Source organism: Lynx rufus, unplaced genomic scaffold (genome assembly GCF_022079265.1).
Source record: "Lynx rufus isolate CCGP_SWC_20201006 ecotype Redwood Valley unplaced genomic scaffold, mLynRuf1.p SCAF_21, whole genome shotgun sequence".
In the NCBI taxonomy this organism is placed as follows: domain Eukaryota; kingdom Metazoa; phylum Chordata; class Mammalia; order Carnivora; family Felidae; genus Lynx; species Lynx rufus.
The window spans coordinates 4,659,315-4,685,795 of NW_025814836.1; the positions used below are offsets into that span (position 1 = coordinate 4,659,315).

The 26,481-nt window shown below is 70.5% G+C and overlaps 9 non-coding genes across 9 annotated transcripts; all 9 read right to left on the bottom strand.

Moving 5' to 3' along the window:
* Nucleotides 1-1,790: 1,790 nt before the first annotated feature.
* LOC124517495 (small nucleolar RNA SNORD116) lies at nucleotides 1,791-1,884 on the bottom strand. Its single transcript, XR_006963494.1, has one exon. It is a non-coding gene; the product is annotated as a small nucleolar RNA SNORD116 (small nucleolar RNA).
* A 2,738-nt stretch (nucleotides 1,885-4,622) lies between these two features.
* On the bottom strand, nucleotides 4,623-4,716 carry LOC124517496 (small nucleolar RNA SNORD116). Its single transcript, XR_006963495.1, has one exon. It is a non-coding gene; the product is annotated as a small nucleolar RNA SNORD116 (small nucleolar RNA).
* A 2,738-nt stretch (nucleotides 4,717-7,454) lies between these two features.
* LOC124517497 (small nucleolar RNA SNORD116) lies at nucleotides 7,455-7,548 on the bottom strand. Its single transcript, XR_006963496.1, has one exon. It is a non-coding gene; the product is annotated as a small nucleolar RNA SNORD116 (small nucleolar RNA).
* Nucleotides 7,549-10,286: 2,738 nt separating this feature from the next.
* On the bottom strand, nucleotides 10,287-10,380 carry LOC124517499 (small nucleolar RNA SNORD116). The gene has a single exon (XR_006963498.1). It is a non-coding gene; the product is annotated as a small nucleolar RNA SNORD116 (small nucleolar RNA).
* Nucleotides 10,381-13,118: 2,738 nt separating this feature from the next.
* Nucleotides 13,119-13,212, bottom strand: LOC124517500 (small nucleolar RNA SNORD116). Its single transcript, XR_006963499.1, has one exon. It is a non-coding gene; the product is annotated as a small nucleolar RNA SNORD116 (small nucleolar RNA).
* A 2,738-nt stretch (nucleotides 13,213-15,950) lies between these two features.
* LOC124517501 (small nucleolar RNA SNORD116) lies at nucleotides 15,951-16,044 on the bottom strand. Its single transcript, XR_006963500.1, has one exon. It is a non-coding gene; the product is annotated as a small nucleolar RNA SNORD116 (small nucleolar RNA).
* Nucleotides 16,045-18,782: 2,738 nt separating this feature from the next.
* Nucleotides 18,783-18,876, bottom strand: LOC124517502 (small nucleolar RNA SNORD116). Its single transcript, XR_006963501.1, has one exon. It is a non-coding gene; the product is annotated as a small nucleolar RNA SNORD116 (small nucleolar RNA).
* A 2,740-nt stretch (nucleotides 18,877-21,616) lies between these two features.
* On the bottom strand, nucleotides 21,617-21,710 carry LOC124517503 (small nucleolar RNA SNORD116). The gene has a single exon (XR_006963502.1). It is a non-coding gene; the product is annotated as a small nucleolar RNA SNORD116 (small nucleolar RNA).
* A 2,738-nt stretch (nucleotides 21,711-24,448) lies between these two features.
* Nucleotides 24,449-24,542, bottom strand: LOC124517437 (small nucleolar RNA SNORD116). Its single transcript, XR_006963442.1, has one exon. It is a non-coding gene; the product is annotated as a small nucleolar RNA SNORD116 (small nucleolar RNA).
* Nucleotides 24,543-26,481: the final 1,939 nt, after the last annotated feature.

Here is a 26,481-nt window from a genome sequence, read left to right on the forward strand (position 1 = left end):
TGGAAAACCGAAACATCCCAAAGTAAGGCTGGCAAACCTCCGGTGCGGGCAACTAGGCAGAAGCCTAGGCATAGCCATGTGAGGCGGCCAAAGGATTATAGGCCAGGTGCCCATACTTATCCATTTTGACAAAACACCCTCTGCAGCAACGAAGCACATGCCTTCCCCACCAAATGTCAGTATACAACCCCAATGAAACCAGGGTGCAATCCCAGCCAGAGAACCGGCATGGCCAAGGCCAGTGGACTTCAGGGCCTAGAGCTGTGAAGAAAGGAGAAATCTATTGGCTGCCTGGTCCAGAGCAGCCTGATCAAGCCTACATGGATAGTCTCTTCAGCACTTCCAAAAAACAGACCCACACATTGGGGGCACAATTCTTCAGGGAGGAAAACCACCAATGCATTGGTCTTTGAAAGGACCCAGGCTATGGCATAAGATGTGCGCCCTCTGCCTACGACCAGGAACAGTGGAATGGCCCTCACAAAGCTCAAGTGCTGCAGCCCCGTAGGTGAGAGGTACACTGCACTTGCTGGAAGATGACATGTCTTCCTCACAGGTGGGGGGACCTCTCCGAAGATTCCCATCCAGCAGGGGCATTGCGCCTAGCATCACAGAACATAAGCCCCCAGTGTGCTGGTAGGTTCCTGCAGAAAAGTGCCCACTCCACCTAAAAGTACTGGAGACACCTGTGCCCAAGTTCAACAGAAACTCCCAGAGTAACAGTGTCATGTCAGCAGCATTATAACAAAGGAGACATTGTCAAAAAAGCAGGACTGACCAGAGATAGGTCTTCATCCAATGCCACAGTTACACTCATGAAGAACACCACCAATGAATGCAGATCTTTAGGGCACAAAGGGAAAGGAGAGCACACAGCAGAAGGACTACAGTACAAAAATCATGCACACTGAAGCTGGGACATTGAGCCACGGTTTGCCATCCACATCAAAAGCCAGATATCATCAGGAAACCAGGAAGGAACTGGGAACAAAATGTGACACTAGGGAAGAGAAGACAGATAGAATCACCAAGAATGTGGGACTCTGCTTTCCCTACCATTAGTATCCAGGCTAAGGGCAGAACAAAGACATGACGGACATGACGGGAAACGGAGGCGTTAAGAAGTGTAGTCATAGACACATTGTGAAGAAAACTGAAAGAGATTCCCAAGAAGTAACCAACAAAAAGAGGGTCTAAAGACATGTCCCAACAACCGAGACGTAAGCTGCTCCATGTACGAGAGGGAGAAAAAGGGCTAGCCCAGGGATCGCCGCTGGTTCAGATTGGGGTAGACAGGCAACCCATGACCTGCAGGCTTGCCACGCTCGGCCCCTCAACACACACCGCCGCGCGCTTAGGCCCGCACAGCCGTCCGGGCCCTCGCAGGCCCCAGCCCTCGACTCCCAAGGGCCGGCGCCACAAGACACGCCGTTGAAGCCCTAGGCCTTGGGGGACCGGCTGCCCCACTCGACCCCAGTCGCCAGCCACCGCCCGCAGGCCCTGCCAGCCAGGGCCCTGCCCGCGGCGCCCAGGGCCCGTGCCACGGACACGCCTTTGAAGTCCTAGGCCTCGGGCACCAGCTGCCCCCCTCGACCTCCGATGCCGCTCGTTGCCCTCAGGCCCTGCGAGCCGTGGAAAGCCTGCTAAGGCGGGGAAACGGCTCCCTGACCCGGACACACCCCGCGAGCCTCTCCCAGGCGCAGGCCGTGGGTGCTGGTGCTTGAAGCAGTGTGGCCAATGGGAAGCCTGCTGTCCCTGACGCTTACCTTCCCTGGGGCGGACAACGTGCTGGACCTCAGTTTCGATGAGAACGACGGGAGGGAGTTCTCACTCATTTTGTTCAGCTTTTCCAAGGAATGCTGTTGAGGGAGTCATCATCGATCCGAGCACATTCAGGGCCGCCTGGCCGGCTGACCCAGGCGGGCCGGGTGGCTCAGCGGGGCAAGCCGAGGGACTCAGGGTCCTCCCGGTGCCCGGGCCGTGCAGAGCCGCGCCACTGAGCCAGAGGAACGGACAGGCCCCTCTGGGAGCAAAACCCCACACGCCCAGCGGGCCGCCTGCACTGGCGGCCTCTCGGGCAGCCCCGGGAAAGCCTAAAGCCAGGGGCGCTAGCTGACACCCAGGGAAGGCTTACCGTCCGGACGCTCGCGTCAGCAAGGTGCCCGTTCCGGGCCACACTTCTTCCGGCCGTGCCGCACACCACAGGCACTCGGGGGCCAGGGAGGCCTTCTTCTCTCGGCCGACCGCGAGCCTGGCGTGGCCACTGCACCTGAGAAAGGGGGAGCAATCGCCCGCGGGCGTGACCAAGCTACCCAGGGGCTCCGCTCGCCACGCCGGGCAGAACGAGTCCGAGACTACGCCTTGCGTCTGTCTGCCTGCCCTGTCCCTCGGCCCCTTGGGGCTGCCTGCGGACGGGCAACAAGCCACGGGCGCAGGGCACTGTGGGAGCAGGAGCGCGTGCCTCTTCGTGCGCACGGAGGGTCGTGTGTGCTGGGAGGCCGGGTGGGCTAGGGGGTGTAGGGGGCTGCTGAGCCGGGCGGCCTGGGTGGTCCCTGCAAGGGCACGCGTGCCTGGTGCCCAGGTCCTGGCCCCGGCGTCGCGCCAAGCGACGGCACAGGCCCGGTGGCCTTGCACCCCAGGGAGCCGCGCTGGACGCCTCTGGGCCACTGACGTCGGCCAGGCTTTCCCCCGCCCAAACACTCTCTGGCCCCGCGGTGCCCACCGACCTCCACACGCATCCGTTCCCGCCGCTGCCCACCCATTCCACGTGCACCGTGGAAGCCAGCACTCGATGGAACCTCAGGGGTCCCAGGAAAACCCAAAAACTGCCCACGGGGAGTCTGGCCGCCCTGGCCCGCAGGCTACGGGGCAGAGGACGAGGCAGAGCCCTCCCAGGCGGCCACGGGACAAACGGTGCCCCCACCTCTCCACTCTGCCAGAAGGGCCGGGGCGGCTAGGCTGCACGGGCCCGGCCCCCAACTAACGCCGGCGCCAAAGCCCACCGAGCCGCGCGCGCGTTCTCTACCAGGGTGGCGGCGAGGCCACGGCCCCTGGGCGCCAGGGCCCCGGCCCGCGAGGGAACGAGCATTCCCTGGGCGGCCCGCTCCGTGGGAGTGTGTTCCCACCTGCATGGAAATTCCCTCCCGCGATCTCTGCCAAGTGGACCCCGCCGCCGACGGCCGGGAGCTGCAGGGAGGGCAGCCGCAGACAGGCTTTGACCTTTGCAAGGTCGCGGCCCGCGGCAGGCGACGCACGTGGCCCCCGCCCACGGCCCAGGAACACCAGCGTGGCCCTCACAGGGGACACAAGGGCTGCAGCCCCGCAGGCCAGGGCCACAGCGAGAGGAGATCGCGTCGCCCTCGCAAGGGGAGACGGACCTGTGCCAAGCGGCCCGCGGGGCCGAGGCACCGCGCCCGGCCTCAGGGCTCGCAGACCCGCGCCTGCCTGCCAGGTCACCGCAGAGGAATCTGCGGCCCACCCGAGAGGACGGGAGACACACTGTGCCCGACTCCAAGGGACAGTCCCTCCCGGGGTGTCACTTTCGCCTCACCAGCTCCGTGCCCGAGGAGACAATGCCTCCGTGGCAGGCCCTGCCCGGGGCGGGGGGTAGCTTCTTTGGCCGGGGCCCTGTGGAAAGCCCCGGTTGAAAGGCCACCACCCCTGGGCGCCCTTCCTCCGGAGACCAGAGGCCAGGAGGGCCCTGAGGAGGGGGACCGCCGTGCCACACCGGTGCACCCTGAAGCCGGCCCTGGGAGGCCCTAGCTTTGCCATCGACGGGAGGAGGCCGCAGGCCTCCGCGTAACCCACGACTGACGTGGGAACGCAACGAGGCACCAGGGCTGAGCAGGCCCGGGCACTCCCCCAGGGCGCGGTCCCCTCCGGACCGTGCCATTACCGTTCTGGCCTTCGGCCGGCACGGCATGCCGACTTCGCCCTGGGCCCGAAGCGCCGGCGCCACTCGCCGCCTTGTGTGGCCGCCGGGCAGGGCCGATGTTTCCAACCTGGCCGGTGCCGCAGCCCGGCCTCTTGCCTTGGCCCAGAAGCCCGAGCCAGGGGCCGCTCCACGTACGTCAGTGAGAGAAAGGCCCCGTCCCGGGATGGCCGCCGCCTCGGGCTGGGGCTCCCGCGCCCCCCACGGCCTGCCAGGCTTGCCACGCTCGGCCCCTCAACACACACCGCCGCGCGCTTAGGCCCGCACAGCCGTCCGGGCCCTCGCAGGCCCCAGCCCTCGACTCCCAAGGGCCGGCGCCACAAGACACGCCGTTGAAGCCCTAGGCCTTGGGGGACCGGCTGCCCCACTCGACCCCAGTCGCCAGCCACCGCCCGCAGGCCCTGCCAGCCAGGGCCCTGCCCGCGGCGCCCAGGGCCCGTGCCACGGACACGCCTTTGAAGTCCTAGGCCTCGGGCACCAGCTGCCCCCCTCGACCTCCGATGCCGCTCGTTGCCCTCAGGCCCTGCGAGCCGTGGAAAGCCTGCTAAGGCGGGGAAACGGCTCCCTGACCCGGACACACCCCGCGAGCCTCTCCCAGGCGCAGGCCGTGGGTGCTGGTGCTTGAAGCAGTGTGGCCAATGGGAAGCCTGCTGTCCCTGACGCTTACCTTCCCTGGGGCGGACAACGTGCTGGACCTCAGTTTCGATGAGAACGACGGGAGGGAGTTCTCACTCATTTTGTTCAGCTTTTCCAAGGAATGCTGTTGAGGGAGTCATCATCGATCCGAGCACATTCAGGGCCGCCTGGCCGGCTGACCCAGGCGGGCCGGGTGGCTCAGCGGGGCAAGCCGAGGGACTCAGGGTCCTCCCGGTGCCCGGGCCGTGCAGAGCCGCGCCACTGAGCCAGAGGAACGGACAGGCCCCTCTGGGAGCAAAACCCCACACGCCCAGCGGGCCGCCTGCACTGGCGGCCTCTCGGGCAGCCCCGGGAAAGCCTAAAGCCAGGGGCGCTAGCTGACACCCAGGGAAGGCTTACCGTCCGGACGCTCGCGTCAGCAAGGTGCCCGTTCCGGGCCACACTTCTTCCGGCCGTGCCGCACACCACAGGCACTCGGGGGCCAGGGAGGCCTTCTTCTCTCGGCCGACCGCGAGCCTGGCGTGGCCACTGCACCTGAGAAAGGGGGAGCAATCGCCCGCGGGCGTGACCAAGCTACCCAGGGGCTCCGCTCGCCACGCCGGGCAGAACGAGTCCGAGACTACGCCTTGCGTCTGTCTGCCTGCCCTGTCCCTCGGCCCCTTGGGGCTGCCTGCGGACGGGCAACAAGCCACGGGCGCAGGGCACTGTGGGAGCAGGAGCGCGTGCCTCTTCGTGCGCACGGAGGGTCGTGTGTGCTGGGAGGCCGGGTGGGCTAGGGGGTGTAGGGGGCTGCTGAGCCGGGCGGCCTGGGTGGTCCCTGCAAGGGCACGCGTGCCTGGTGCGCAGGTCCTGGCTCCGGCGTCGCGCCAAGCGACGGCACAGGCCCGGTGGCCTTGCACCCCAGGGAGCCGCGCTGGACGCCTCTGGGCCACTGACGTCGGCCAGGCTTTCCCCCGCCCAAACACTCTCTGGCCCCGCGGTGCCCACCGACCTCCACACGCATCCGTTCCCGCCGCTGCCCACCCATTCCACGTGCACCGTGGAAGCCAGCACTCGATGGAACCTCAGGGGTCCCAGGAAAACCCAAAAACTGCCCACGGGGAGTCTGGCCGCCCTGGCCCGCAGGCTACGGGGCAGAGGACGAGGCAGAGCCCTCCCAGGCGGCCACGGGACAAACGGTGCCCCCACCTCTCCACTCTGCCAGAAGGGCCGGGGCGGCTAGGCTGCACGGGCCCGGCCCCCAACTAACGCCGGCGCCAAAGCCCACCGAGCCGCGCGCGCGTTCTCTACCAGGGTGGCGGCGAGGCCACGGCCCCTGGGCGCCAGGGCCCCGGCCCGCGAGGGAACGAGCATTCCCTGGGCGGCCCGCTCCGTGGGAGTGTGTTCCCACCTGCATGGAAATTCCCTCCCGCGATCTCTGCCAAGTGGACCCCGCCGCCGACGGCCGGGAGCTGCAGGGAGGGCAGCCGCAGACAGGCTTTGACCTTTGCAAGGTCGCGGCCCGCGGCAGGCGACGCACGTGGCCCCCGCCCACGGCCCAGGAACACCAGCGTGGCCCTCACAGGGGACACAAGGGCTGCAGCCCCGCAGGCCAGGGCCACAGCGAGAGGAGATCGCGTCGCCCTCGCAAGGGGAGACGGACCTGTGCCAAGCGGCCCGCGGGGCCGAGGCACCGCGCCCGGCCTCAGGGCTCGCAGACCCGCGCCTGCCTGCCAGGTCACCGCAGAGGAATCTGCGGCCCACCCGAGAGGACGGGAGACACACTGTGCCCGACTCCAAGGGACAGTCCCTCCCGGGGTGTCACTTTCGCCTCACCAGCTCCGTGCCCGAGGAGACAATGCCTCCGTGGCAGGCCCTGCCCGGGGCGGGGGGTAGCTTCTTTGGCCGGGGCCCTGTGGAAAGCCCCGGTTGAAAGGCCACCACCCCTGGGCGCCCTTCCTCCGGAGACCAGAGGCCAGGAGGGCCCTGAGGAGGGGGACCGCCGTGCCACACCGGTGCACCCTGAAGCCGGCCCTGGGAGGCCCTAGCTTTGCCATCGACGGGAGGAGGCCGCAGGCCTCCGCGTAACCCACGACTGACGTGGGAACGCAACGAGGCACCAGGGCTGAGCAGGCCCGGGCACTCCCCCAGGGCGCGGTCCCCTCCGGACCGTGCCATTACCGTTCTGGCCTTCGGCCGGCACGGCATGCCGACTTCGCCCTGGGCCCGAAGCGCCGGCGCCACTCGCCGCCTTGTGTGGCCGCCGGGCAGGGCCGATGTTTCCAACCTGGCCGGTGCCGCAGCCCGGCCTCTTGCCTTGGCCCAGAAGCCCGAGCCAGGGGCCGCTCCACGTACGTCAGTGAGAGAAAGGCCCCGTCCCGGGATGGCCGCCGCCTCGGGCTGGGGCTCCCGCGCCCCCCACGGCCTGCCAGGCTTGCCACGCTCGGCCCCTCAACACACACCGCCGCGCGCTTAGGCCCGCACAGCCGTCCGGGCCCTCGCAGGCCCCAGCCCTCGACTCCCAAGGGCCGGCGCCACAAGACACGCCGTTGAAGCCCTAGGCCTTGGGGGACCGGCTGCCCCACTCGACCCCAGTCGCCAGCCACCGCCCGCAGGCCCTGCCAGCCAGGGCCCTGCCCGCGGCGCCCAGGGCCCGTGCCACGGACACGCCTTTGAAGTCCTAGGCCTCGGGCACCAGCTGCCCCCCTCGACCTCCGATGCCGCTCGTTGCCCTCAGGCCCTGCGAGCCGTGGAAAGCCTGCTAAGGCGGGGAAACGGCTCCCTGACCCGGACACACCCCGCGAGCCTCTCCCAGGCGCAGGCCGTGGGTGCTGGTGCTTGAAGCAGTGTGGCCAATGGGAAGCCTGCTGTCCCTGACGCTTACCTTCCCTGGGGCGGACAACGTGCTGGACCTCAGTTTCGATGAGAACGACGGGAGGGAGTTCTCACTCATTTTGTTCAGCTTTTCCAAGGAATGCTGTTGAGGGAGTCATCATCGATCCGAGCACATTCAGGGCCGCCTGGCCGGCTGACCCAGGCGGGCCGGGTGGCTCAGCGGGGCAAGCCGAGGGACTCAGGGTCCTCCCGGTGCCCGGGCCGTGCAGAGCCGCGCCACTGAGCCAGAGGAACGGACAGGCCCCTCTGGGAGCAAAACCCCACACGCCCAGCGGGCCGCCTGCACTGGCGGCCTCTCGGGCAGCCCCGGGAAAGCCTAAAGCCAGGGGCGCTAGCTGACACCCAGGGAAGGCTTACCGTCCGGACGCTCGCGTCAGCAAGGTGCCCGTTCCGGGCCACACTTCTTCCGGCCGTGCCGCACACCACAGGCACTCGGGGGCCAGGGAGGCCTTCTTCTCTCGGCCGACCGCGAGCCTGGCGTGGCCACTGCACCTGAGAAAGGGGGAGCAATCGCCCGCGGGCGTGACCAAGCTACCCAGGGGCTCCGCTCGCCACGCCGGGCAGAACGAGTCCGAGACTACGCCTTGCGTCTGTCTGCCTGCCCTGTCCCTCGGCCCCTTGGGGCTGCCTGCGGACGGGCAACAAGCCACGGGCGCAGGGCACTGTGGGAGCAGGAGCGCGTGCCTCTTCGTGCGCACGGAGGGTCGTGTGTGCTGGGAGGCCGGGTGGGCTAGGGGGTGTAGGGGGCTGCTGAGCCGGGCGGCCTGGGTGGTCCCTGCAAGGGCACGCGTGCCTGGTGCCCAGGTCCTGGCCCCGGCGTCGCGCCAAGCGACGGCACAGGCCCGGTGGCCTTGCACCCCAGGGAGCCGCGCTGGACGCCTCTGGGCCACTGACGTCGGCCAGGCTTTCCCCCGCCCAAACACTCTCTGGCCCCGCGGTGCCCACCGACCTCCACACGCATCCGTTCCCGCCGCTGCCCACCCATTCCACGTGCACCGTGGAAGCCAGCACTCGATGGAACCTCAGGGGTCCCAGGAAAACCCAAAAACTGCCCACGGGGAGTCTGGCCGCCCTGGCCCGCAGGCTACGGGGCAGAGGACGAGGCAGAGCCCTCCCAGGCGGCCACGGGACAAACGGTGCCCCCACCTCTCCACTCTGCCAGAAGGGCCGGGGCGGCTAGGCTGCACGGGCCCGGCCCCCAACTAACGCCGGCGCCAAAGCCCACCGAGCCGCGCGCGCGTTCTCTACCAGGGTGGCGGCGAGGCCACGGCCCCTGGGCGCCAGGGCCCCGGCCCGCGAGGGAACGAGCATTCCCTGGGCGGCCCGCTCCGTGGGAGTGTGTTCCCACCTGCATGGAAATTCCCTCCCGCGATCTCTGCCAAGTGGACCCCGCCGCCGACGGCCGGGAGCTGCAGGGAGGGCAGCCGCAGACAGGCTTTGACCTTTGCAAGGTCGCGGCCCGCGGCAGGCGACGCACGTGGCCCCCGCCCACGGCCCAGGAACACCAGCGTGGCCCTCACAGGGGACACAAGGGCTGCAGCCCCGCAGGCCAGGGCCACAGCGAGAGGAGATCGCGTCGCCCTCGCAAGGGGAGACGGACCTGTGCCAAGCGGCCCGCGGGGCCGAGGCACCGCGCCCGGCCTCAGGGCTCGCAGACCCGCGCCTGCCTGCCAGGTCACCGCAGAGGAATCTGCGGCCCACCCGAGAGGACGGGAGACACACTGTGCCCGACTCCAAGGGACAGTCCCTCCCGGGGTGTCACTTTCGCCTCACCAGCTCCGTGCCCGAGGAGACAATGCCTCCGTGGCAGGCCCTGCCCGGGGCGGGGGGTAGCTTCTTTGGCCGGGGCCCTGTGGAAAGCCCCGGTTGAAAGGCCACCACCCCTGGGCGCCCTTCCTCCGGAGACCAGAGGCCAGGAGGGCCCTGAGGAGGGGGACCGCCGTGCCACACCGGTGCACCCTGAAGCCGGCCCTGGGAGGCCCTAGCTTTGCCATCGACGGGAGGAGGCCGCAGGCCTCCGCGTAACCCACGACTGACGTGGGAACGCAACGAGGCACCAGGGCTGAGCAGGCCCGGGCACTCCCCCAGGGCGCGGTCCCCTCCGGACCGTGCCATTACCGTTCTGGCCTTCGGCCGGCACGGCATGCCGACTTCGCCCTGGGCCCGAAGCGCCGGCGCCACTCGCCGCCTTGTGTGGCCGCCGGGCAGGGCCGATGTTTCCAACCTGGCCGGTGCCGCAGCCCGGCCTCTTGCCTTGGCCCAGAAGCCCGAGCCAGGGGCCGCTCCACGTACGTCAGTGAGAGAAAGGCCCCGTCCCGGGATGGCCGCCGCCTCGGGCTGGGGCTCCCGCGCCCCCCACGGCCTGCCAGGCTTGCCACGCTCGGCCCCTCAACACACACCGCCGCGCGCTTAGGCCCGCACAGCCGTCCGGGCCCTCGCAGGCCCCAGCCCTCGACTCCCAAGGGCCGGCGCCACAAGACACGCCGTTGAAGCCCTAGGCCTTGGGGGACCGGCTGCCCCACTCGACCCCAGTCGCCAGCCACCGCCCGCAGGCCCTGCCAGCCAGGGCCCTGCCCGCGGCGCCCAGGGCCCGTGCCACGGACACGCCTTTGAAGTCCTAGGCCTCGGGCACCAGCTGCCCCCCTCGACCTCCGATGCCGCTCGTTGCCCTCAGGCCCTGCGAGCCGTGGAAAGCCTGCTAAGGCGGGGAAACGGCTCCCTGACCCGGACACACCCCGCGAGCCTCTCCCAGGCGCAGGCCGTGGGTGCTGGTGCTTGAAGCAGTGTGGCCAATGGGAAGCCTGCTGTCCCTGACGCTTACCTTCCCTGGGGCGGACAACGTGCTGGACCTCAGTTTCGATGAGAACGACGGGAGGGAGTTCTCACTCATTTTGTTCAGCTTTTCCAAGGAATGCTGTTGAGGGAGTCATCATCGATCCGAGCACATTCAGGGCCGCCTGGCCGGCTGACCCAGGCGGGCCGGGTGGCTCAGCGGGGCAAGCCGAGGGACTCAGGGTCCTCCCGGTGCCCGGGCCGTGCAGAGCCGCGCCACTGAGCCAGAGGAACGGACAGGCCCCTCTGGGAGCAAAACCCCACACGCCCAGCGGGCCGCCTGCACTGGCGGCCTCTCGGGCAGCCCCGGGAAAGCCTAAAGCCAGGGGCGCTAGCTGACACCCAGGGAAGGCTTACCGTCCGGACGCTCGCGTCAGCAAGGTGCCCGTTCCGGGCCACACTTCTTCCGGCCGTGCCGCACACCACAGGCACTCGGGGGCCAGGGAGGCCTTCTTCTCTCGGCCGACCGCGAGCCTGGCGTGGCCACTGCACCTGAGAAAGGGGGAGCAATCGCCCGCGGGCGTGACCAAGCTACCCAGGGGCTCCGCTCGCCACGCCGGGCAGAACGAGTCCGAGACTACGCCTTGCGTCTGTCTGCCTGCCCTGTCCCTCGGCCCCTTGGGGCTGCCTGCGGACGGGCAACAAGCCACGGGCGCAGGGCACTGTGGGAGCAGGAGCGCGTGCCTCTTCGTGCGCACGGAGGGTCGTGTGTGCTGGGAGGCCGGGTGGGCTAGGGGGTGTAGGGGGCTGCTGAGCCGGGCGGCCTGGGTGGTCCCTGCAAGGGCACGCGTGCCTGGTGCCCAGGTCCTGGCCCCGGCGTCGCGCCAAGCGACGGCACAGGCCCGGTGGCCTTGCACCCCAGGGAGCCGCGCTGGACGCCTCTGGGCCACTGACGTCGGCCAGGCTTTCCCCCGCCCAAACACTCTCTGGCCCCGCGGTGCCCACCGACCTCCACACGCATCCGTTCCCGCCGCTGCCCACCCATTCCACGTGCACCGTGGAAGCCAGCACTCGATGGAACCTCAGGGGTCCCAGGAAAACCCAAAAACTGCCCACGGGGAGTCTGGCCGCCCTGGCCCGCAGGCTACGGGGCAGAGGACGAGGCAGAGCCCTCCCAGGCGGCCACGGGACAAACGGTGCCCCCACCTCTCCACTCTGCCAGAAGGGCCGGGGCGGCTAGGCTGCACGGGCCCGGCCCCCAACTAACGCCGGCGCCAAAGCCCACCGAGCCGCGCGCGCGTTCTCTACCAGGGTGGCGGCGAGGCCACGGCCCCTGGGCGCCAGGGCCCCGGCCCGCGAGGGAACGAGCATTCCCTGGGCGGCCCGCTCCGTGGGAGTGTGTTCCCACCTGCATGGAAATTCCCTCCCGCGATCTCTGCCAAGTGGACCCCGCCGCCGACGGCCGGGAGCTGCAGGGAGGGCAGCCGCAGACAGGCTTTGACCTTTGCAAGGTCGCGGCCCGCGGCAGGCGACGCACGTGGCCCCCGCCCACGGCCCAGGAACACCAGCGTGGCCCTCACAGGGGACACAAGGGCTGCAGCCCCGCAGGCCAGGGCCACAGCGAGAGGAGATCGCGTCGCCCTCGCAAGGGGAGACGGACCTGTGCCAAGCGGCCCGCGGGGCCGAGGCACCGCGCCCGGCCTCAGGGCTCGCAGACCCGCGCCTGCCTGCCAGGTCACCGCAGAGGAATCTGCGGCCCACCCGAGAGGACGGGAGACACACTGTGCCCGACTCCAAGGGACAGTCCCTCCCGGGGTGTCACTTTCGCCTCACCAGCTCCGTGCCCGAGGAGACAATGCCTCCGTGGCAGGCCCTGCCCGGGGCGGGGGGTAGCTTCTTTGGCCGGGGCCCTGTGGAAAGCCCCGGTTGAAAGGCCACCACCCCTGGGCGCCCTTCCTCCGGAGACCAGAGGCCAGGAGGGCCCTGAGGAGGGGGACCGCCGTGCCACACCGGTGCACCCTGAAGCCGGCCCTGGGAGGCCCTAGCTTTGCCATCGACGGGAGGAGGCCGCAGGCCTCCGCGTAACCCACGACTGACGTGGGAACGCAACGAGGCACCAGGGCTGAGCAGGCCCGGGCACTCCCCCAGGGCGCGGTCCCCTCCGGACCGTGCCATTACCGTTCTGGCCTTCGGCCGGCACGGCATGCCGACTTCGCCCTGGGCCCGAAGCGCCGGCGCCACTCGCCGCCTTGTGTGGCCGCCGGGCAGGGCCGATGTTTCCAACCTGGCCGGTGCCGCAGCCCGGCCTCTTGCCTTGGCCCAGAAGCCCGAGCCAGGGGCCGCTCCACGTACGTCAGTGAGAGAAAGGCCCCGTCCCGGGATGGCCGCCGCCTCGGGCTGGGGCTCCCGCGCCCCCCACGGCCTGCCAGGCTTGCCACGCTCGGCCCCTCAACACACACCGCCGCGCGCTTAGGCCCGCACAGCCGTCCGGGCCCTCGCAGGCCCCAGCCCTCGACTCCCAAGGGCCGGCGCCACAAGACACGCCGTTGAAGCCCTAGGCCTTGGGGGACCGGCTGCCCCACTCGACCCCAGTCGCCAGCCACCGCCCGCAGGCCCTGCCAGCCAGGGCCCTGCCCGCGGCGCCCAGGGCCCGTGCCACGGACACGCCTTTGAAGTCCTAGGCCTCGGGCACCAGCTGCCCCCCTCGACCTCCGATGCCGCTCGTTGCCCTCAGGCCCTGCGAGCCGTGGAAAGCCTGCTAAGGCGGGGAAACGGCTCCCTGACCCGGACACACCCCGCGAGCCTCTCCCAGGCGCAGGCCGTGGGTGCTGGTGCTTGAAGCAGTGTGGCCAATGGGAAGCCTGCTGTCCCTGACGCTTACCTTCCCTGGGGCGGACAACGTGCTGGACCTCAGTTTCGATGAGAACGACGGGAGGGAGTTCTCACTCATTTTGTTCAGCTTTTCCAAGGAATGCTGTTGAGGGAGTCATCATCGATCCGAGCACATTCAGGGCCGCCTGGCCGGCTGACCCAGGCGGGCCGGGTGGCTCAGCGGGGCAAGCCGAGGGACTCAGGGTCCTCCCGGTGCCCGGGCCGTGCAGAGCCGCGCCACTGAGCCAGAGGAACGGACAGGCCCCTCTGGGAGCAAAACCCCACACGCCCAGCGGGCCGCCTGCACTGGCGGCCTCTCGGGCAGCCCCGGGAAAGCCTAAAGCCAGGGGCGCTAGCTGACACCCAGGGAAGGCTTACCGTCCGGACGCTCGCGTCAGCAAGGTGCCCGTTCCGGGCCACACTTCTTCCGGCCGTGCCGCACACCACAGGCACTCGGGGGCCAGGGAGGCCTTCTTCTCTCGGCCGACCGCGAGCCTGGCGTGGCCACTGCACCTGAGAAAGGGGGAGCAATCGCCCGCGGGCGTGACCAAGCTACCCAGGGGCTCCGCTCGCCACGCCGGGCAGAACGAGTCCGAGACTACGCCTTGCGTCTGTCTGCCTGCCCTGTCCCTCGGCCCCTTGGGGCTGCCTGCGGACGGGCAACAAGCCACGGGCGCAGGGCACTGTGGGAGCAGGAGCGCGTGCCTCTTCGTGCGCACGGAGGGTCGTGTGTGCTGGGAGGCCGGGTGGGCTAGGGGGTGTAGGGGGCTGCTGAGCCGGGCGGCCTGGGTGGTCCCTGCAAGGGCACGCGTGCCTGGTGCCCAGGTCCTGGCCCCGGCGTCGCGCCAAGCGACGGCACAGGCCCGGTGGCCTTGCACCCCAGGGAGCCGCGCTGGACGCCTCTGGGCCACTGACGTCGGCCAGGCTTTCCCCCGCCCAAACACTCTCTGGCCCCGCGGTGCCCACCGACCTCCACACGCATCCGTTCCCGCCGCTGCCCACCCATTCCACGTGCACCGTGGAAGCCAGCACTCGATGGAACCTCAGGGGTCCCAGGAAAACCCAAAAACTGCCCACGGGGAGTCTGGCCGCCCTGGCCCGCAGGCTACGGGGCAGAGGACGAGGCAGAGCCCTCCCAGGCGGCCACGGGACAAACGGTGCCCCCACCTCTCCACTCTGCCAGAAGGGCCGGGGCGGCTAGGCTGCACGGGCCCGGCCCCCAACTAACGCCGGCGCCAAAGCCCACCGAGCCGCGCGCGCGTTCTCTACCAGGGTGGCGGCGAGGCCACGGCCCCTGGGCGCCAGGGCCCCGGCCCGCGAGGGAACGAGCATTCCCTGGGCGGCCCGCTCCGTGGGAGTGTGTTCCCACCTGCATGGAAATTCCCTCCCGCGATCTCTGCCAAGTGGACCCCGCCGCCGACGGCCGGGAGCTGCAGGGAGGGCAGCCGCAGACAGGCTTTGACCTTTGCAAGGTCGCGGCCCGCGGCAGGCGACGCACGTGGCCCCCGCCCACGGCCCAGGAACACCAGCGTGGCCCTCACAGGGGACACAAGGGCTGCAGCCCCGCAGGCCAGGGCCACAGCGAGAGGAGATCGCGTCGCCCTCGCAAGGGGAGACGGACCTGTGCCAAGCGGCCCGCGGGGCCGAGGCACCGCGCCCGGCCTCAGGGCTCGCAGACCCGCGCCTGCCTGCCAGGTCACCGCAGAGGAATCTGCGGCCCACCCGAGAGGACGGGAGACACACTGTGCCCGACTCCAAGGGACAGTCCCTCCCGGGGTGTCACTTTCGCCTCACCAGCTCCGTGCCCGAGGAGACAATGCCTCCGTGGCAGGCCCTGCCCGGGGCGGGGGGTAGCTTCTTTGGCCGGGGCCCTGTGGAAAGCCCCGGTTGAAAGGCCACCACCCCTGGGCGCCCTTCCTCCGGAGACCAGAGGCCAGGAGGGCCCTGAGGAGGGGGACCGCCGTGCCACACCGGTGCACCCTGAAGCCGGCCCTGGGAGGCCCTAGCTTTGCCATCGACGGGAGGAGGCCGCAGGCCTCCGCGTAACCCACGACTGACGTGGGAACGCAACGAGGCACCAGGGCTGAGCAGGCCCGGGCACTCCCCCAGGGCGCGGTCCCCTCCGGACCGTGCCATTACCGTTCTGGCCTTCGGCCGGCACGGCATGCCGACTTCGCCCTGGGCCCGAAGCGCCGGCGCCACTCGCCGCCTTGTGTGGCCGCCGGGCAGGGCCGATGTTTCCAACCTGGCCGGTGCCGCAGCCCGGCCTCTTGCCTTGGCCCAGAAGCCCGAGCCAGGGGCCGCTCCACGTACGTCAGTGAGAGAAAGGCCCCGTCCCGGGATGGCCGCCGCCTCGGGCTGGGGCTCCCGCGCCCCCCACGGCCTGCCAGGCTTGCCACGCTCGGCCCCTCAACACACACCGCCGCGCGCTTAGGCCCGCACAGCCGTCCGGGCCCTCGCAGGCCCCAGCCCTCGACTCCCAAGGGCCGGCGCCACAAGACACGCCGTTGAAGCCCTAGGCCTTGGGGGACCGGCTGCCCCACTCGACCCCAGTCGCCAGCCACCGCCCGCAGGCCCTGCCAGCCAGGGCCCTGCCCGCGGCGCCCAGGGCCCGTGCCACGGACACGCCTTTGAAGTCCTAGGCCTCGGGCACCAGCTGCCCCCCTCGACCTCCGATGCCGCTCGTTGCCCTCAGGCCCTGCGAGCCGTGGAAAGCCTGCTAAGGCGGGGAAACGGCTCCCTGACCCGGACACACCCCGCGAGCCTCTCCCAGGCGCAGGCCGTGGGTGCTGGTGCTTGAAGCAGTGTGGCCAATGGGAAGCCTGCTGTCCCTGACGCTTACCTTCCCTGGGGCGGACAACGTGCTGGACCTCAGTTTCGATGAGAACGACGGGAGGGAGTTCTCACTCATTTTGTTCAGCTTTTCCAAGGAATGCTGTTGAGGGAGTCATCATCGATCCGAGCACATTCAGGGCCGCCTGGCCGGCTGACCCAGGCGGGCCGGGTGGCTCAGCGGGGCAAGCCGAGGGACTCAGGGTCCTCCCGGTGCCCGGGCCGTGCAGAGCCGCGCCACTGAGCCAGAGGAACGGACAGGCCCCTCTGGGAGCAAAACCCCACACGCCCAGCGGGCCGCCTACACTGGCGGCCTCTCGGGCAGCCCCGGGAAAGCCTAAAGCCAGGGGCGCTAGCTGACACCCAGGGAAGGCTTACCGTCCGGACGCTCGCGTCAGCAAGGTGCCCGTTCCGGGCCACACTTCTTCCGGCCGTGCCGCACACCACAGGCACTCGGGGGCCAGGGAGGCCTTCTTCTCTCGGCCGACCGCGAGCCTGGCGTGGCCACTGCACCTGAGAAAGGGGGAGCAATCGCCCGCGGGCGTGACCAAGCTACCCAGGGGCTCCGCTCGCCACGCCGGGCAGAACGAGTCCGAGACTACGCCTTGCGTCTGTCTGCCTGCCCTGTCCCTCGGCCCCTTGGGGCTGCCTGCGGACGGGCAACAAGCCACGGGCGCAGGGCACTGTGGGAGCAGGAGCGCGTGCCTCTTCGTGCGCACGGAGGGTCGTGTGTGCTGGGAGGCCGGGTGGGCTAGGGGGTGTAGGGGGCTGCTGAGCCGGGCGGCCTGGGTGGTCCCTGCAAGGGCACGCGTGCCTGGTGCCCAGGTCCTGGCCCCGGCGTCGCGCCAAGCGACGGCACAGGCCCGGTGGCCTTGCACCCCAGGGAGCCGCGCTGGACGCCTCTGGGCCACTGACGTCGGCCAGGCTTTCCCCCGCCCAAACACTCTCTGGCCCCGCGGTGCCCACCGACCTCCACACGCATCCGTTCCCGCCGCTGCCCACCCATTCCACGTGCACCGTGGAAGCCAGCACTCGATGGAACCTCAGGGGTCCCAGGAAAACCCAAAAACTGCCCACGGGGAGTCTGGCCGCCCTGGCCCGCAGGCTACGGGGCAGAGGACGAGGCAGAGCCCTCCCAGGCGGCCACGGGACAAACGGTGCCCCCACCTCTCCACTCTGCCAGAAGGGCCGGGGCGGCTAGGCTGCACGGGCCCGGCCCCCAACTAACGCCGGCGCCAAAGCCCACCGAGCCGCGCGCGCGTTCTCTACCAGGGTGGCGGCGAGGCCACGGCCCCTGGGCGCCAGGGCCCCGGCCCGCGAGGGAACGAGCATTCCCTGGGCGGCCCGCTCCGTGGGAGTGTGTTCCCACCTGCATGGAAATTCCCTCCCGCGATCTCTGCCAAGTGGACCCCGCCGCCGACGGCCGGGAGCTGCAGGGAGGGCAGCCGCAGACAGGCTTTGACCTTTGCAAGGTCGCGGCCCGCGGCAGGCGACGCACGTGGCCCCCGCCCACGGCCCAGGAACACCAGCGTGGCCCTCACAGGGGACACAAGGGCTGCAGCCCCGCAGGCCAGGGCCACAGCGAGAGGAGATCGCGTCGCCCTCGCAAGGGGAGACGGACCTGTGCCAAGCGGCCCGCGGGGCCGAGGCACCGCGCCCGGCCTCAGGGCTCGCAGACCCGCGCCTGCCTGCCAGGTCACCGCAGAGGAATCTGCGGCCCACCCGAGAGGACGGGAGACACACTGTGCCCGACTCCAAGGGACAGTCCCTCCCGGGGTGTCACTTTCGCCTCACCAGCTCCGTGCCCGAGGAGACAATGCCTCCGTGGCAGGCCCTGCCCGGGGCGGGGGGTAGCTTCTTTGGCCGGGGCCCTGTGGAAAGCCCCGGTTGAAAGGCCACCACCCCTGGGCGCCCTTCCTCCGGAGACCAGAGGCCAGGAGGGCCCTGAGGAGGGGGACCGCCGTGCCACACCGGTGCACCCTGAAGCCGGCCCTGGGAGGCCCTAGCTTTGCCATCGACGGGAGGAGGCCGCAGGCCTCCGCGTAACCCACGACTGACGTGGGAACGCAACGAGGCACCAGGGCTGAGCAGGCCCGGGCACTCCCCCAGGGCGCGGTCCCCTCCGGACCGTGCCATTACCGTTCTGGCCTTCGGCCGGCACGGCATGCCGACTTCGCCCTGGGCCCGAAGCGCCGGCGCCACTCGCCGCCTTGTGTGGCCGCCGGGCAGGGCCGATGTTTCCAACCTGGCCGGTGCCGCAGCCCGGCCTCTTGCCTTGGCCCAGAAGCCCGAGCCAGGGGCCGCTCCACGTACGTCAGTGAGAGAAAGGCCCCGTCCCGGGATGGCCGCCGCCTCGGGCTGGGGCTCCCGCGCCCCCCACGGCCTGCCAGGCTTGCCACGCTCGGCCCCTCAACACACACCGCCGCGCGCTTAGGCCCGCACAGCCGTCCGGGCCCTTGCAGGCCCCAGCCCTCGACTCCCAAGGGCCGGCGCCACAAGACACGCCGTTGAAGCCCTAGGCCTTGGGGGACCGGCTGCCCCACTCGACCCCAGTCGCCAGCCACCGCCCGCAGGCCCTGCCAGCCAGGGCCCTGCCCGCGGCGCCCAGGGCCCGTGCCACGGACACGCCTTTGAAGTCCTAGGCCTCGGGCACCAGCTGCCCCCCTCGACCTCCGATGCCGCTCGTTGCCCTCAGGCCCTGCGAGCCGTGGAAAGCCTGCTAAGGCGGGGAAACGGCTCCCTGACCCGGACACACCCCGCGAGCCTCTCCCAGGCGCAGGCCGTGGGTGCTGGTGCTTGAAGCAGTGTGGCCAATGGGAAGCCTGCTGTCCCTGACGCTTACCTTCCCTGGGGCGGACAACGTGCTGGACCTCAGTTTCGATGAGAACGACGGGAGGGAGTTCTCACTCATTTTGTTCAGCTTTTCCAAGGAATGCTGTTGAGGGAGTCATCATCGATCCGAGCACATTCAGGGCCGCCTGGCCGGCTGACCCAGGCGGGCCGGGTGGCTCAGCGGGGCAAGCCGAGGGACTCAGGGTCCTCCCGGTGCCCGGGCCGTGCAGAGCCGCGCCACTGAGCCAGAGGAACGGACAGGCCCCTCTGGGAGCAAAACCCCACACGCCCAGCGGGCCGCCTGCACTGGCGGCCTCTCGGGCAGCCCCGGGAAAGCCTAAAGCCAGGGGCGCTAGCTGACACCCAGGGAAGGCTTACCGTCCGGACGCTCGCGTCAGCAAGGTGCCCGTTCCGGGCCACACTTCTTCCGGCCGTGCCGCACACCACAGGCACTCGGGGGCCAGGGAGGCCTTCTTCTCTCGGCCGACCGCGAGCCTGGCGTGGCCACTGCACCTAAGAAAGGGGGAGCAATCGCCCGCGGGCGTGACCAAGCTACCCAGGGGCTCCGCTCGCCACGCCGGGCAGAACGAGTCCGAGACTACGCCTTGCGTCTGTCTGCCTGCCCTGTCCCTCGGCCCCTTGGGGCTGCCTGCGGACGGGCAACAAGCCACGGGCGCAGGGCACTGTGGGAGCAGGAGCGCGTGCCTCTTCGTGCGCACGGAGGGTCGTGTGTGCTGGGAGGCCGGGTGGGCTAGGGGGTGTAGGGGGCTGCTGAGCCGGGCGGCCTGGGTGGTCCCTGCAAGGGCACGCGTGCCTGGTGCCCAGGTCCCTGGCCCCGGCGTCGCGCCAAGCGACGGCACAGGCCCGGTGGCCTTGCACCCCAGGGAGCCCGCGCTGGACGCCTCTGGGCCACTGACGTCGGCCAGGCTTTCCCCCGCCCAAACACTCTCTGGCCCCGCGGTGCCCACCGACCTCCACACGCATCCGTTCCCGCCGCTGCCCACCCATTCCACGTGCACCGTGGAAGCCAGCACTCGATGGAACCTCAGGGGTCCCAGGAAAACCCAAAAACTGCCCACGGGGAGTCTGGCCGCCCTGGCCCGCAGGCTACGGGGCAGAGGACGAGGCAGAGCCCTCCCAGGCGGCCACGGGACAAACGGTGCCCCCACCTCTCCACTCTGCCAGAAGGGCCGGGGCGGCTAGGCTGCACGGGCCCGGCCCCCAACTAACGCCGGCGCCAAAGCCCACCGAGCCGCGCGCGCGTTCTCTACCAGGGTGGCGGCGAGGCCACGGCCCCTGGGCGCCAGGGCCCCGGCCCGCGAGGGAACGAGCATTCCCTGGGCGGCCCGCTCCGTGGGAGTGTGTTCCCACCTGCATGGAAATTCCCTCCCGCGATCTCTGCCAAGTGGACCCCGCCGCCGACGGCCGGGAGCTGCAGGGAGGGCAGCCGCAGACAGGCTTTGACCTTTGCAAGGTCGCGGCCCGCGGCAGGCGACGCACGTGGCCCCCGCCCACGGCCCAGGAACACCAGCGTGGCCCTCACAGGGGACACAAGGGCTGCAGCCCCGCAGGCCAGGGCCACAGCGAGAGGAGATCGCGTCGCCCTCGCAAGGGGAGACGGACCTGTGCCAAGCGGCCCGCGGGGCCGAGGCACCGCGCCCGGCCTCAGGGCTCGCAGACCCGCGCCTGCCTGCCAGGTCACCGCAGAGGAATCTGCGGCCCACCCGAGAGGACGGGAGACACACTGTGCCCGACTCCAAGGGACAGTCCCTCCCGGGGTGTCACTTTCGCCTCACCAGCTCCGTGCCCGAGGAGACAATGCCTCCGTGGCAGGCCCTGCCCGGGGCGGGGGGTAGCTTCTTTGGCCGGGGCCCTGTGGAAAGCCCCGGTTGAAAGGCCACCACCCCTGGGCGCCCTTCCTCCGGAGACCAGAGGCCAGGAGGGCCCTGAGGAGGGGGACCGCCGTGCCACACCGGTGCACCCTGAAGCCGGCCCTGGGAGGCCCTAGCTTTGCCATCGACGGGAGGAGGCCGCAGGCCTCCGCGTAACCCACGACTGACGTGGGAACGCAACGAGGCACCAGGGCTGAGCAGGCCCGGGCACTCCCCCAGGGCGCGGTCCCCTCCGGACCGTGCCATTACCGTTCTGGCCTTCGGCCGGCACGGCATGCCGACTTCGCCCTGGGCCCGAAGCGCCGGCGCCACTCGCCGCCTTGTGTGGCCGCCGGGCAGGGCCGATGTTTCCAACCTGGCCGGTGCCGCAGCCCGGCCTCTTGCCTTGGCCCAGAAGCCCGAGCCAGGGGCCGCTCCACGTACGTCAGTGAGAGAAAGGCCCCGTCCCGGGATGGCCGCCGCCTCGGGCTGGGGCTCCCGCGCCCCCCACGGCCTGCCAGGCTTGCCACGCTCGGCCCCTCAACACACACCGCCGCGCGCTTAGGCCCGCACAGCCGTCCGGGCCCTCGCAGGCCCCAGCCCTCGACTCCCAAGGGCCGGCGCCACAAGACACGCCGTTGAAGCCCTAGGCCTTGGGGGACCGGCTGCCCCACTCGACCCCAGTCGCCAGCCACCGCCCGCAGGCCCTGCCAGCCAGGGCCCTGCCCGCGGCGCCCAGGGCCCGTGCCACGGACACGCCTTTGAAGTCCTAGGCCTCGGGCACCAGCTGCCCCCCTCGACCTCCGATGCCGCTCGTTGCCCTCAGGCCCTGCGAGCCGTGGAAAGCCTGCTAAGGCGGGGAAACGGCTCCCTGACCCGGACACACCCCGCGAGCCTCTCCCAGGCGCAGGCCGTGGGTGCTGGTGCTTGAAGCAGTGTGGCCAATGGGAAGCCTGCTGTCCCTGACGCTTACCTTCCCTGGGGCGGACAACGTGCTGGACCTCAGTTTCGATGAGAACGACGGGAGGGAGTTCTCACTCATTTTGTTCAGCTTTTCCAAGGAATGCTGTTGAGGGAGTCATCATCGATCCGAGCACATTCAGGGCCGCCTGGCCGGCTGACCCAGGCGGGCCGGGTGGCTCAGCGGGGCAAGCCGAGGGACTCAGGGTCCTCCCGGTGCCCGGGCCGTGCAGAGCCGCGCCACTGAGCCAGAGGAACGGACAGGCCCCTCTGGGAGCAAAACCCCACACGCCCAGCGGGCCGCCTGCACTGGCGGCCTCTCGGGCAGCCCCGGGAAAGCCTAAAGCCAGGGGCGCTAGCTGACACCCAGGGAAGGCTTACCGTCCGGACGCTCGCGTCAGCAAGGTGCCCGTTCCGGGCCACACTTCTTCCGGCCGTGCCGCACACCACAGGCACTCGGGGGCCAGGGAGGCCTTCTTCTCTCGGCCGACCGCGAGCCTGGCGTGGCCACTGCACCTGAGAAAGGGGGAGCAATCGCCCGCGGGCGTGACCAAGCTACCCAGGGGCTCCGCTCGCCACGCCGGGCAGAACGAGTCCGAGACTACGCCTTGCGTCTGTCTGCCTGCCCTGTCCCTCGGCCCCTTGGGGCTGCCTGCGGACGGGCAACAAGCCACGGGCGCAGGGCACTGTGGGAGCAGGAGCGCGTGCCTCTTCGTGCGCACGGAGGGTCGTGTGTGCTGGGAGGCCGGGTGGGCTAGGGGGTGTAGGGGGCTGCTGAGCCGGGCGGCCTGGGTGGTCCCTGCAAGGGCACGCGTGCCTGGTGCCCAGGTCCTGGCCCCGGCGTCGCGCCAAGCGACGGCACAGGCCCGGTGGCCTTGCACCCCAGGGAGCCGCGCTGGACGCCTCTGGGCCACTGACGTCGGCCAGGCTTTCCCCCGCCCAAACACTCTCTGGCCCCGCGGTGCCCACCGACCTCCACACGCATCCGTTCCCGCCGCTGCCCACCCATTCCACGTGCACCGTGGAAGCCAGCACTCGATGGAACCTCAGGGGTCCCAGGAAAACCCAAAAACTGCCCACGGGGAGTCTGGCCGCCCTGGCCCGCAGGCTACGGGGCAGAGGACGAGGCAGAGCCCTCCCAGGCGGCCACGGGACAAACGGTGCCCCCACCTCTCCACTCTGCCAGAAGGGCCGGGGCGGCTAGGCTGCACGGGCCCGGCCCCCAACTAACGCCGGCGCCAAAGCCCACCGAGCCGCGCGCGCGTTCTCTACCAGGGTGGCGGCGAGGCCACGGCCCCTGGGCGCCAGGGCCCCGGCCCGCGAGGGAACGAGCATTCCCTGGGCGGCCCGCTCCGTGGGAGTGTGTTCCCACCTGCATGGAAATTCCCTCCCGCGATCTCTGCCAAGTGGACCCCGCCGCCGACGGCCGGGAGCTGCAGGGAGGGCAGCCGCAGACAGGCTTTGACCTTTGCAAGGTCGCGGCCCGCGGCAGGCGACGCACGTGGCCCCCGCCCACGGCCCAGGAACACCAGCGTGGCCCTCACAGGGGACACAAGGGCTGCAGCCCCGCAGGCCAGGGCCACAGCGAGAGGAGATCGCGTCGCCCTCGCAAGGGGAGACGGACCTGTGCCAAGCGGCCCGCGGGGCCGAGGCACCGCGCCCGGCCTCAGGGCTCGCAGACCCGCGCCTGCCTGCCAGGTCACCGCAGAGGAATCTGCGGCCCACCCGAGAGGACGGGAGACACACTGTGCCCGACTCCAAGGGACAGTCCCTCCCGGGGTGTCACTTTCCCTTCGCCTCACCAGCTCCGTGCCCGAGGAGACAATGCCTCCGTGGCAGGCCCTGCCCGGGGGGGGGGGGGTAGCTTCTTTGGCCGGGGCCCTGTGGAAAGCCCCGGTTGAAAGGCCACCACCCCTGGGCGCCACTCCTCCGGAGACCAGAGGCCAGGAGGGCCCTGAGGAGGGGGACCGCCGTGCCACACCGGTGCACCCTGAAGCCGGCCCTGGGAGGCCCTAGCTTTGCCATCGACGGGAGGAGGCCGCAGGCCTCCGCGTAACCCACGTCTGACGTGGGAACGCAACGAGGCACCAGGGCTGAGCAGGCCCGGGCACTCCCCCAGGGCGCGCGGTCCCCTCCGGACCGTGCCATTACCGTTCTGGCCTTCGGCATGCCGACTTCGCCCTGGGCCCGAAGCGCCGGCGCCACTCGCCGCCTTGTGTGGCCGCCGGGCAGGGCCGATGTTTCCAACCTGGCCGGTGCCGCAGCCCGGCCTCTTGCCTTGGCCCAGAAGCCCGAGCCAGGGGCCGCTCCACGTACGTCAGTGAGAGAAAGGCCCCGTCCCGGGATGGCCGCCGCCTCGGGCTGGGGCTCCCGCGCCCCCCACGGCCTGCCAGGCTTGCCACGCTCGGCCCCTCAACACACACCGCCGCGCGCTTAGGCCCGCACAGCCGTCCGGGCCCTCGCAGGCCCCAGCCCTCGACTCCCAAGGGCCGGCGCCACAAGACACGCCGTTGAAGCCCTAGGCCTTGGGGGACCGGCTGCCCCACTCGACCCCAGTCGCCAGCCACCGCCCGCAGGCCCTGCCAGCCAGGGCCCTGCCCGCGGCGCCCAGGGCCCGTGCCACGGACACGCCTTTGAAGTCCTAGGCCTCGGGCACCAGCTGCCCCCCTCGACCTCCGATGCCGCTCGTTGCCCTCAGGCCCTGCGAGCCGTGGAAAGCCTGCTAAGGCGGGGAAACGGCTCCCTGACCCGGACACACCCCGCGAGCCTCTCCCAGGCGCAGGCCGTGGGTGCTGGTGCTTGAAGCAGTGTGGCCAATGGGAAGCCTGCTGTCCCTGACGCTTACCTTCCCTGGGGCGGACAACGTGCTGGACCTCAGTTTCGATGAGAACGACGGGAGGGAGTTCTCACTCATTTTGTTCAGCTTTTCCAAGGAATGCTGTTGAGGGAGTCATCATCGATCCGAGCACATTCAGGGCCGCCTGGCCGGCTGACCCAGGCGGGCCAGGTGGCTCAGCGGGGCAAGCCGAGGGACTCAGGGTCCTCCCGGTGCCCGGGCCGTGCAGAGCCGCGCCACTGAGCCAGAGGAACGGACAGGCCCCTCTGGGAGCAAAACCCCACACGCCCAGCGGGCCGCCTGCACTGGCGGCCTCTCGGGCAGCCCCGGGAAAGCCTAAAGCCAGGGGCGCTAGCTGACACCCAGGGAAGGCTTACCGTCCGGACGCTCGCGTCAGCAAGGTGCCCGTTCCGGGCCACACTTCTTCCGGCCGTGCCGCACACCACAGGCACTCGGGGGCCAGGGAGGCCTTCTTCTCTCGGCCGACCGCGAGCCTGGCGTGGCCACTGCACCTGAGAAAGGGGGAGCAATCGCCCGCGGGCGTGACCAAGCTACCCAGGGGCTCCGCTCGCCACGCCGGGCAGAACGAGTCCGAGACTACGCCTTGCGTCTGTCTGCCTGCCCTGTCCCTCGGCCCCTTGGGGCTGCCTGCGGACGGGCAACAAGCCACGGGCGCAGGGCACTGTGGGAGCAGGAGCGCGTGCCTCTTCGTGCGCACGGAGGGTCGTGTGTGCTGGGAGGCCGGGTGGGCTAGGGGGTGTAGGGGGCTGCTGAGCCGGGCGGCCTGGGTGGTCCCTGCAAGGGCACGCGTGCCTGGTGCCCAGGTCCTGGCCCCGGCGTCGCGCCAAGCGACGGCACAGGCCCGGTGGCCTTGCACCCCAGGGAGCCGCGCTGGACGCCTCTGGGCCACTGACGTCGGCCAGGCTTTCCCCCGCCCAAACACTCTCTGGCCCCGCGGTGCCCACCGACCTCCACACGCATCCGTTCCCGCCGCTGCCCACCCATTCCACGTGCACCGTGGAAGCCAGCACTCGATGGAACCTCAGGGGTCCCAGGAAAACCCAAAAACTGCCCACGGGGAGTCTGGCCGCCCTGGCCCGCAGGCTACGGGGCAGAGGACGAGGCAGAGCCCTCCCAGGCGGCCACGGGACAAACGGTGCCCCCACCTCTCCACTCTGCCAGAAGGGCCGGGGCGGCTAGGCTGCACGGGCCCGGCCCCCAACTAACGCCGGCGCCAAAGCCCACCGAGCCGCGCGCGCGTTCTCTACCAGGGTGGCGGCGAGGCCACGGCCCCTGGGCGCCAGGGCCCCGGCCCGCGAGGGAACGAGCATTCCCTGGGCGGCCCGCTCCGTGGGAGTGTGTTCCCACCTGCATGGAAATTCCCTCCCGCGATCTCTGCCAAGTGGACCCCGCCGCCGACGGCCGGGAGCTGCAGGGAGGGCAGCCGCAGACAGGCTTTGACCTTTGCAAGGTCGCGGCCCGCGGCAGGCGACGCACGTGGCCCCCGCCCACGGCCCAGGAACACCAGCGTGGCCCTCACAGGGGACACAAGGGCTGCAGCCCCGCAGGCCAGGGCCACAGCGAGAGGAGATCGCGTCGCCCTCGCAAGGGGAGACGGACCTGTGCCAAGCGGCCCGCGGGGCCGAGGCACCGCGCCCGGCCTCAGGGCTCGCAGACCCGCGCCTGCCTGCCAGGTCACCGCAGAGGAATCTGCGGCCCACCCGAGAGGACGGGAGACACACTGTGCCCGACTCCAAGGGACAGTCCCTCCCGGGGTGTCACTTTCGCCTCACCAGCTCCGTGCCCGAGGAGACAATGCCTCCGTGGCAGGCCCTGCCCGGGGCGGGGGGTAGCTTCTTTGGCCGGGGCCCTGTGGAAAGCCCCGGTTGAAAGGCCACCACCCCTGGGCGCCCTTCCTCCGGAGACCAGAGGCCAGGAGGGCCCTGAGGAGGGGGACCGCCGTGCCACACCGGTGCACCCTGAAGCCGGCCCTGGGAGGCCCTAGCTTTGCCATCGACGGGAGGAGGCCGCAGGCCTCCGCGTAACCCACGACTGACGTGGGAACG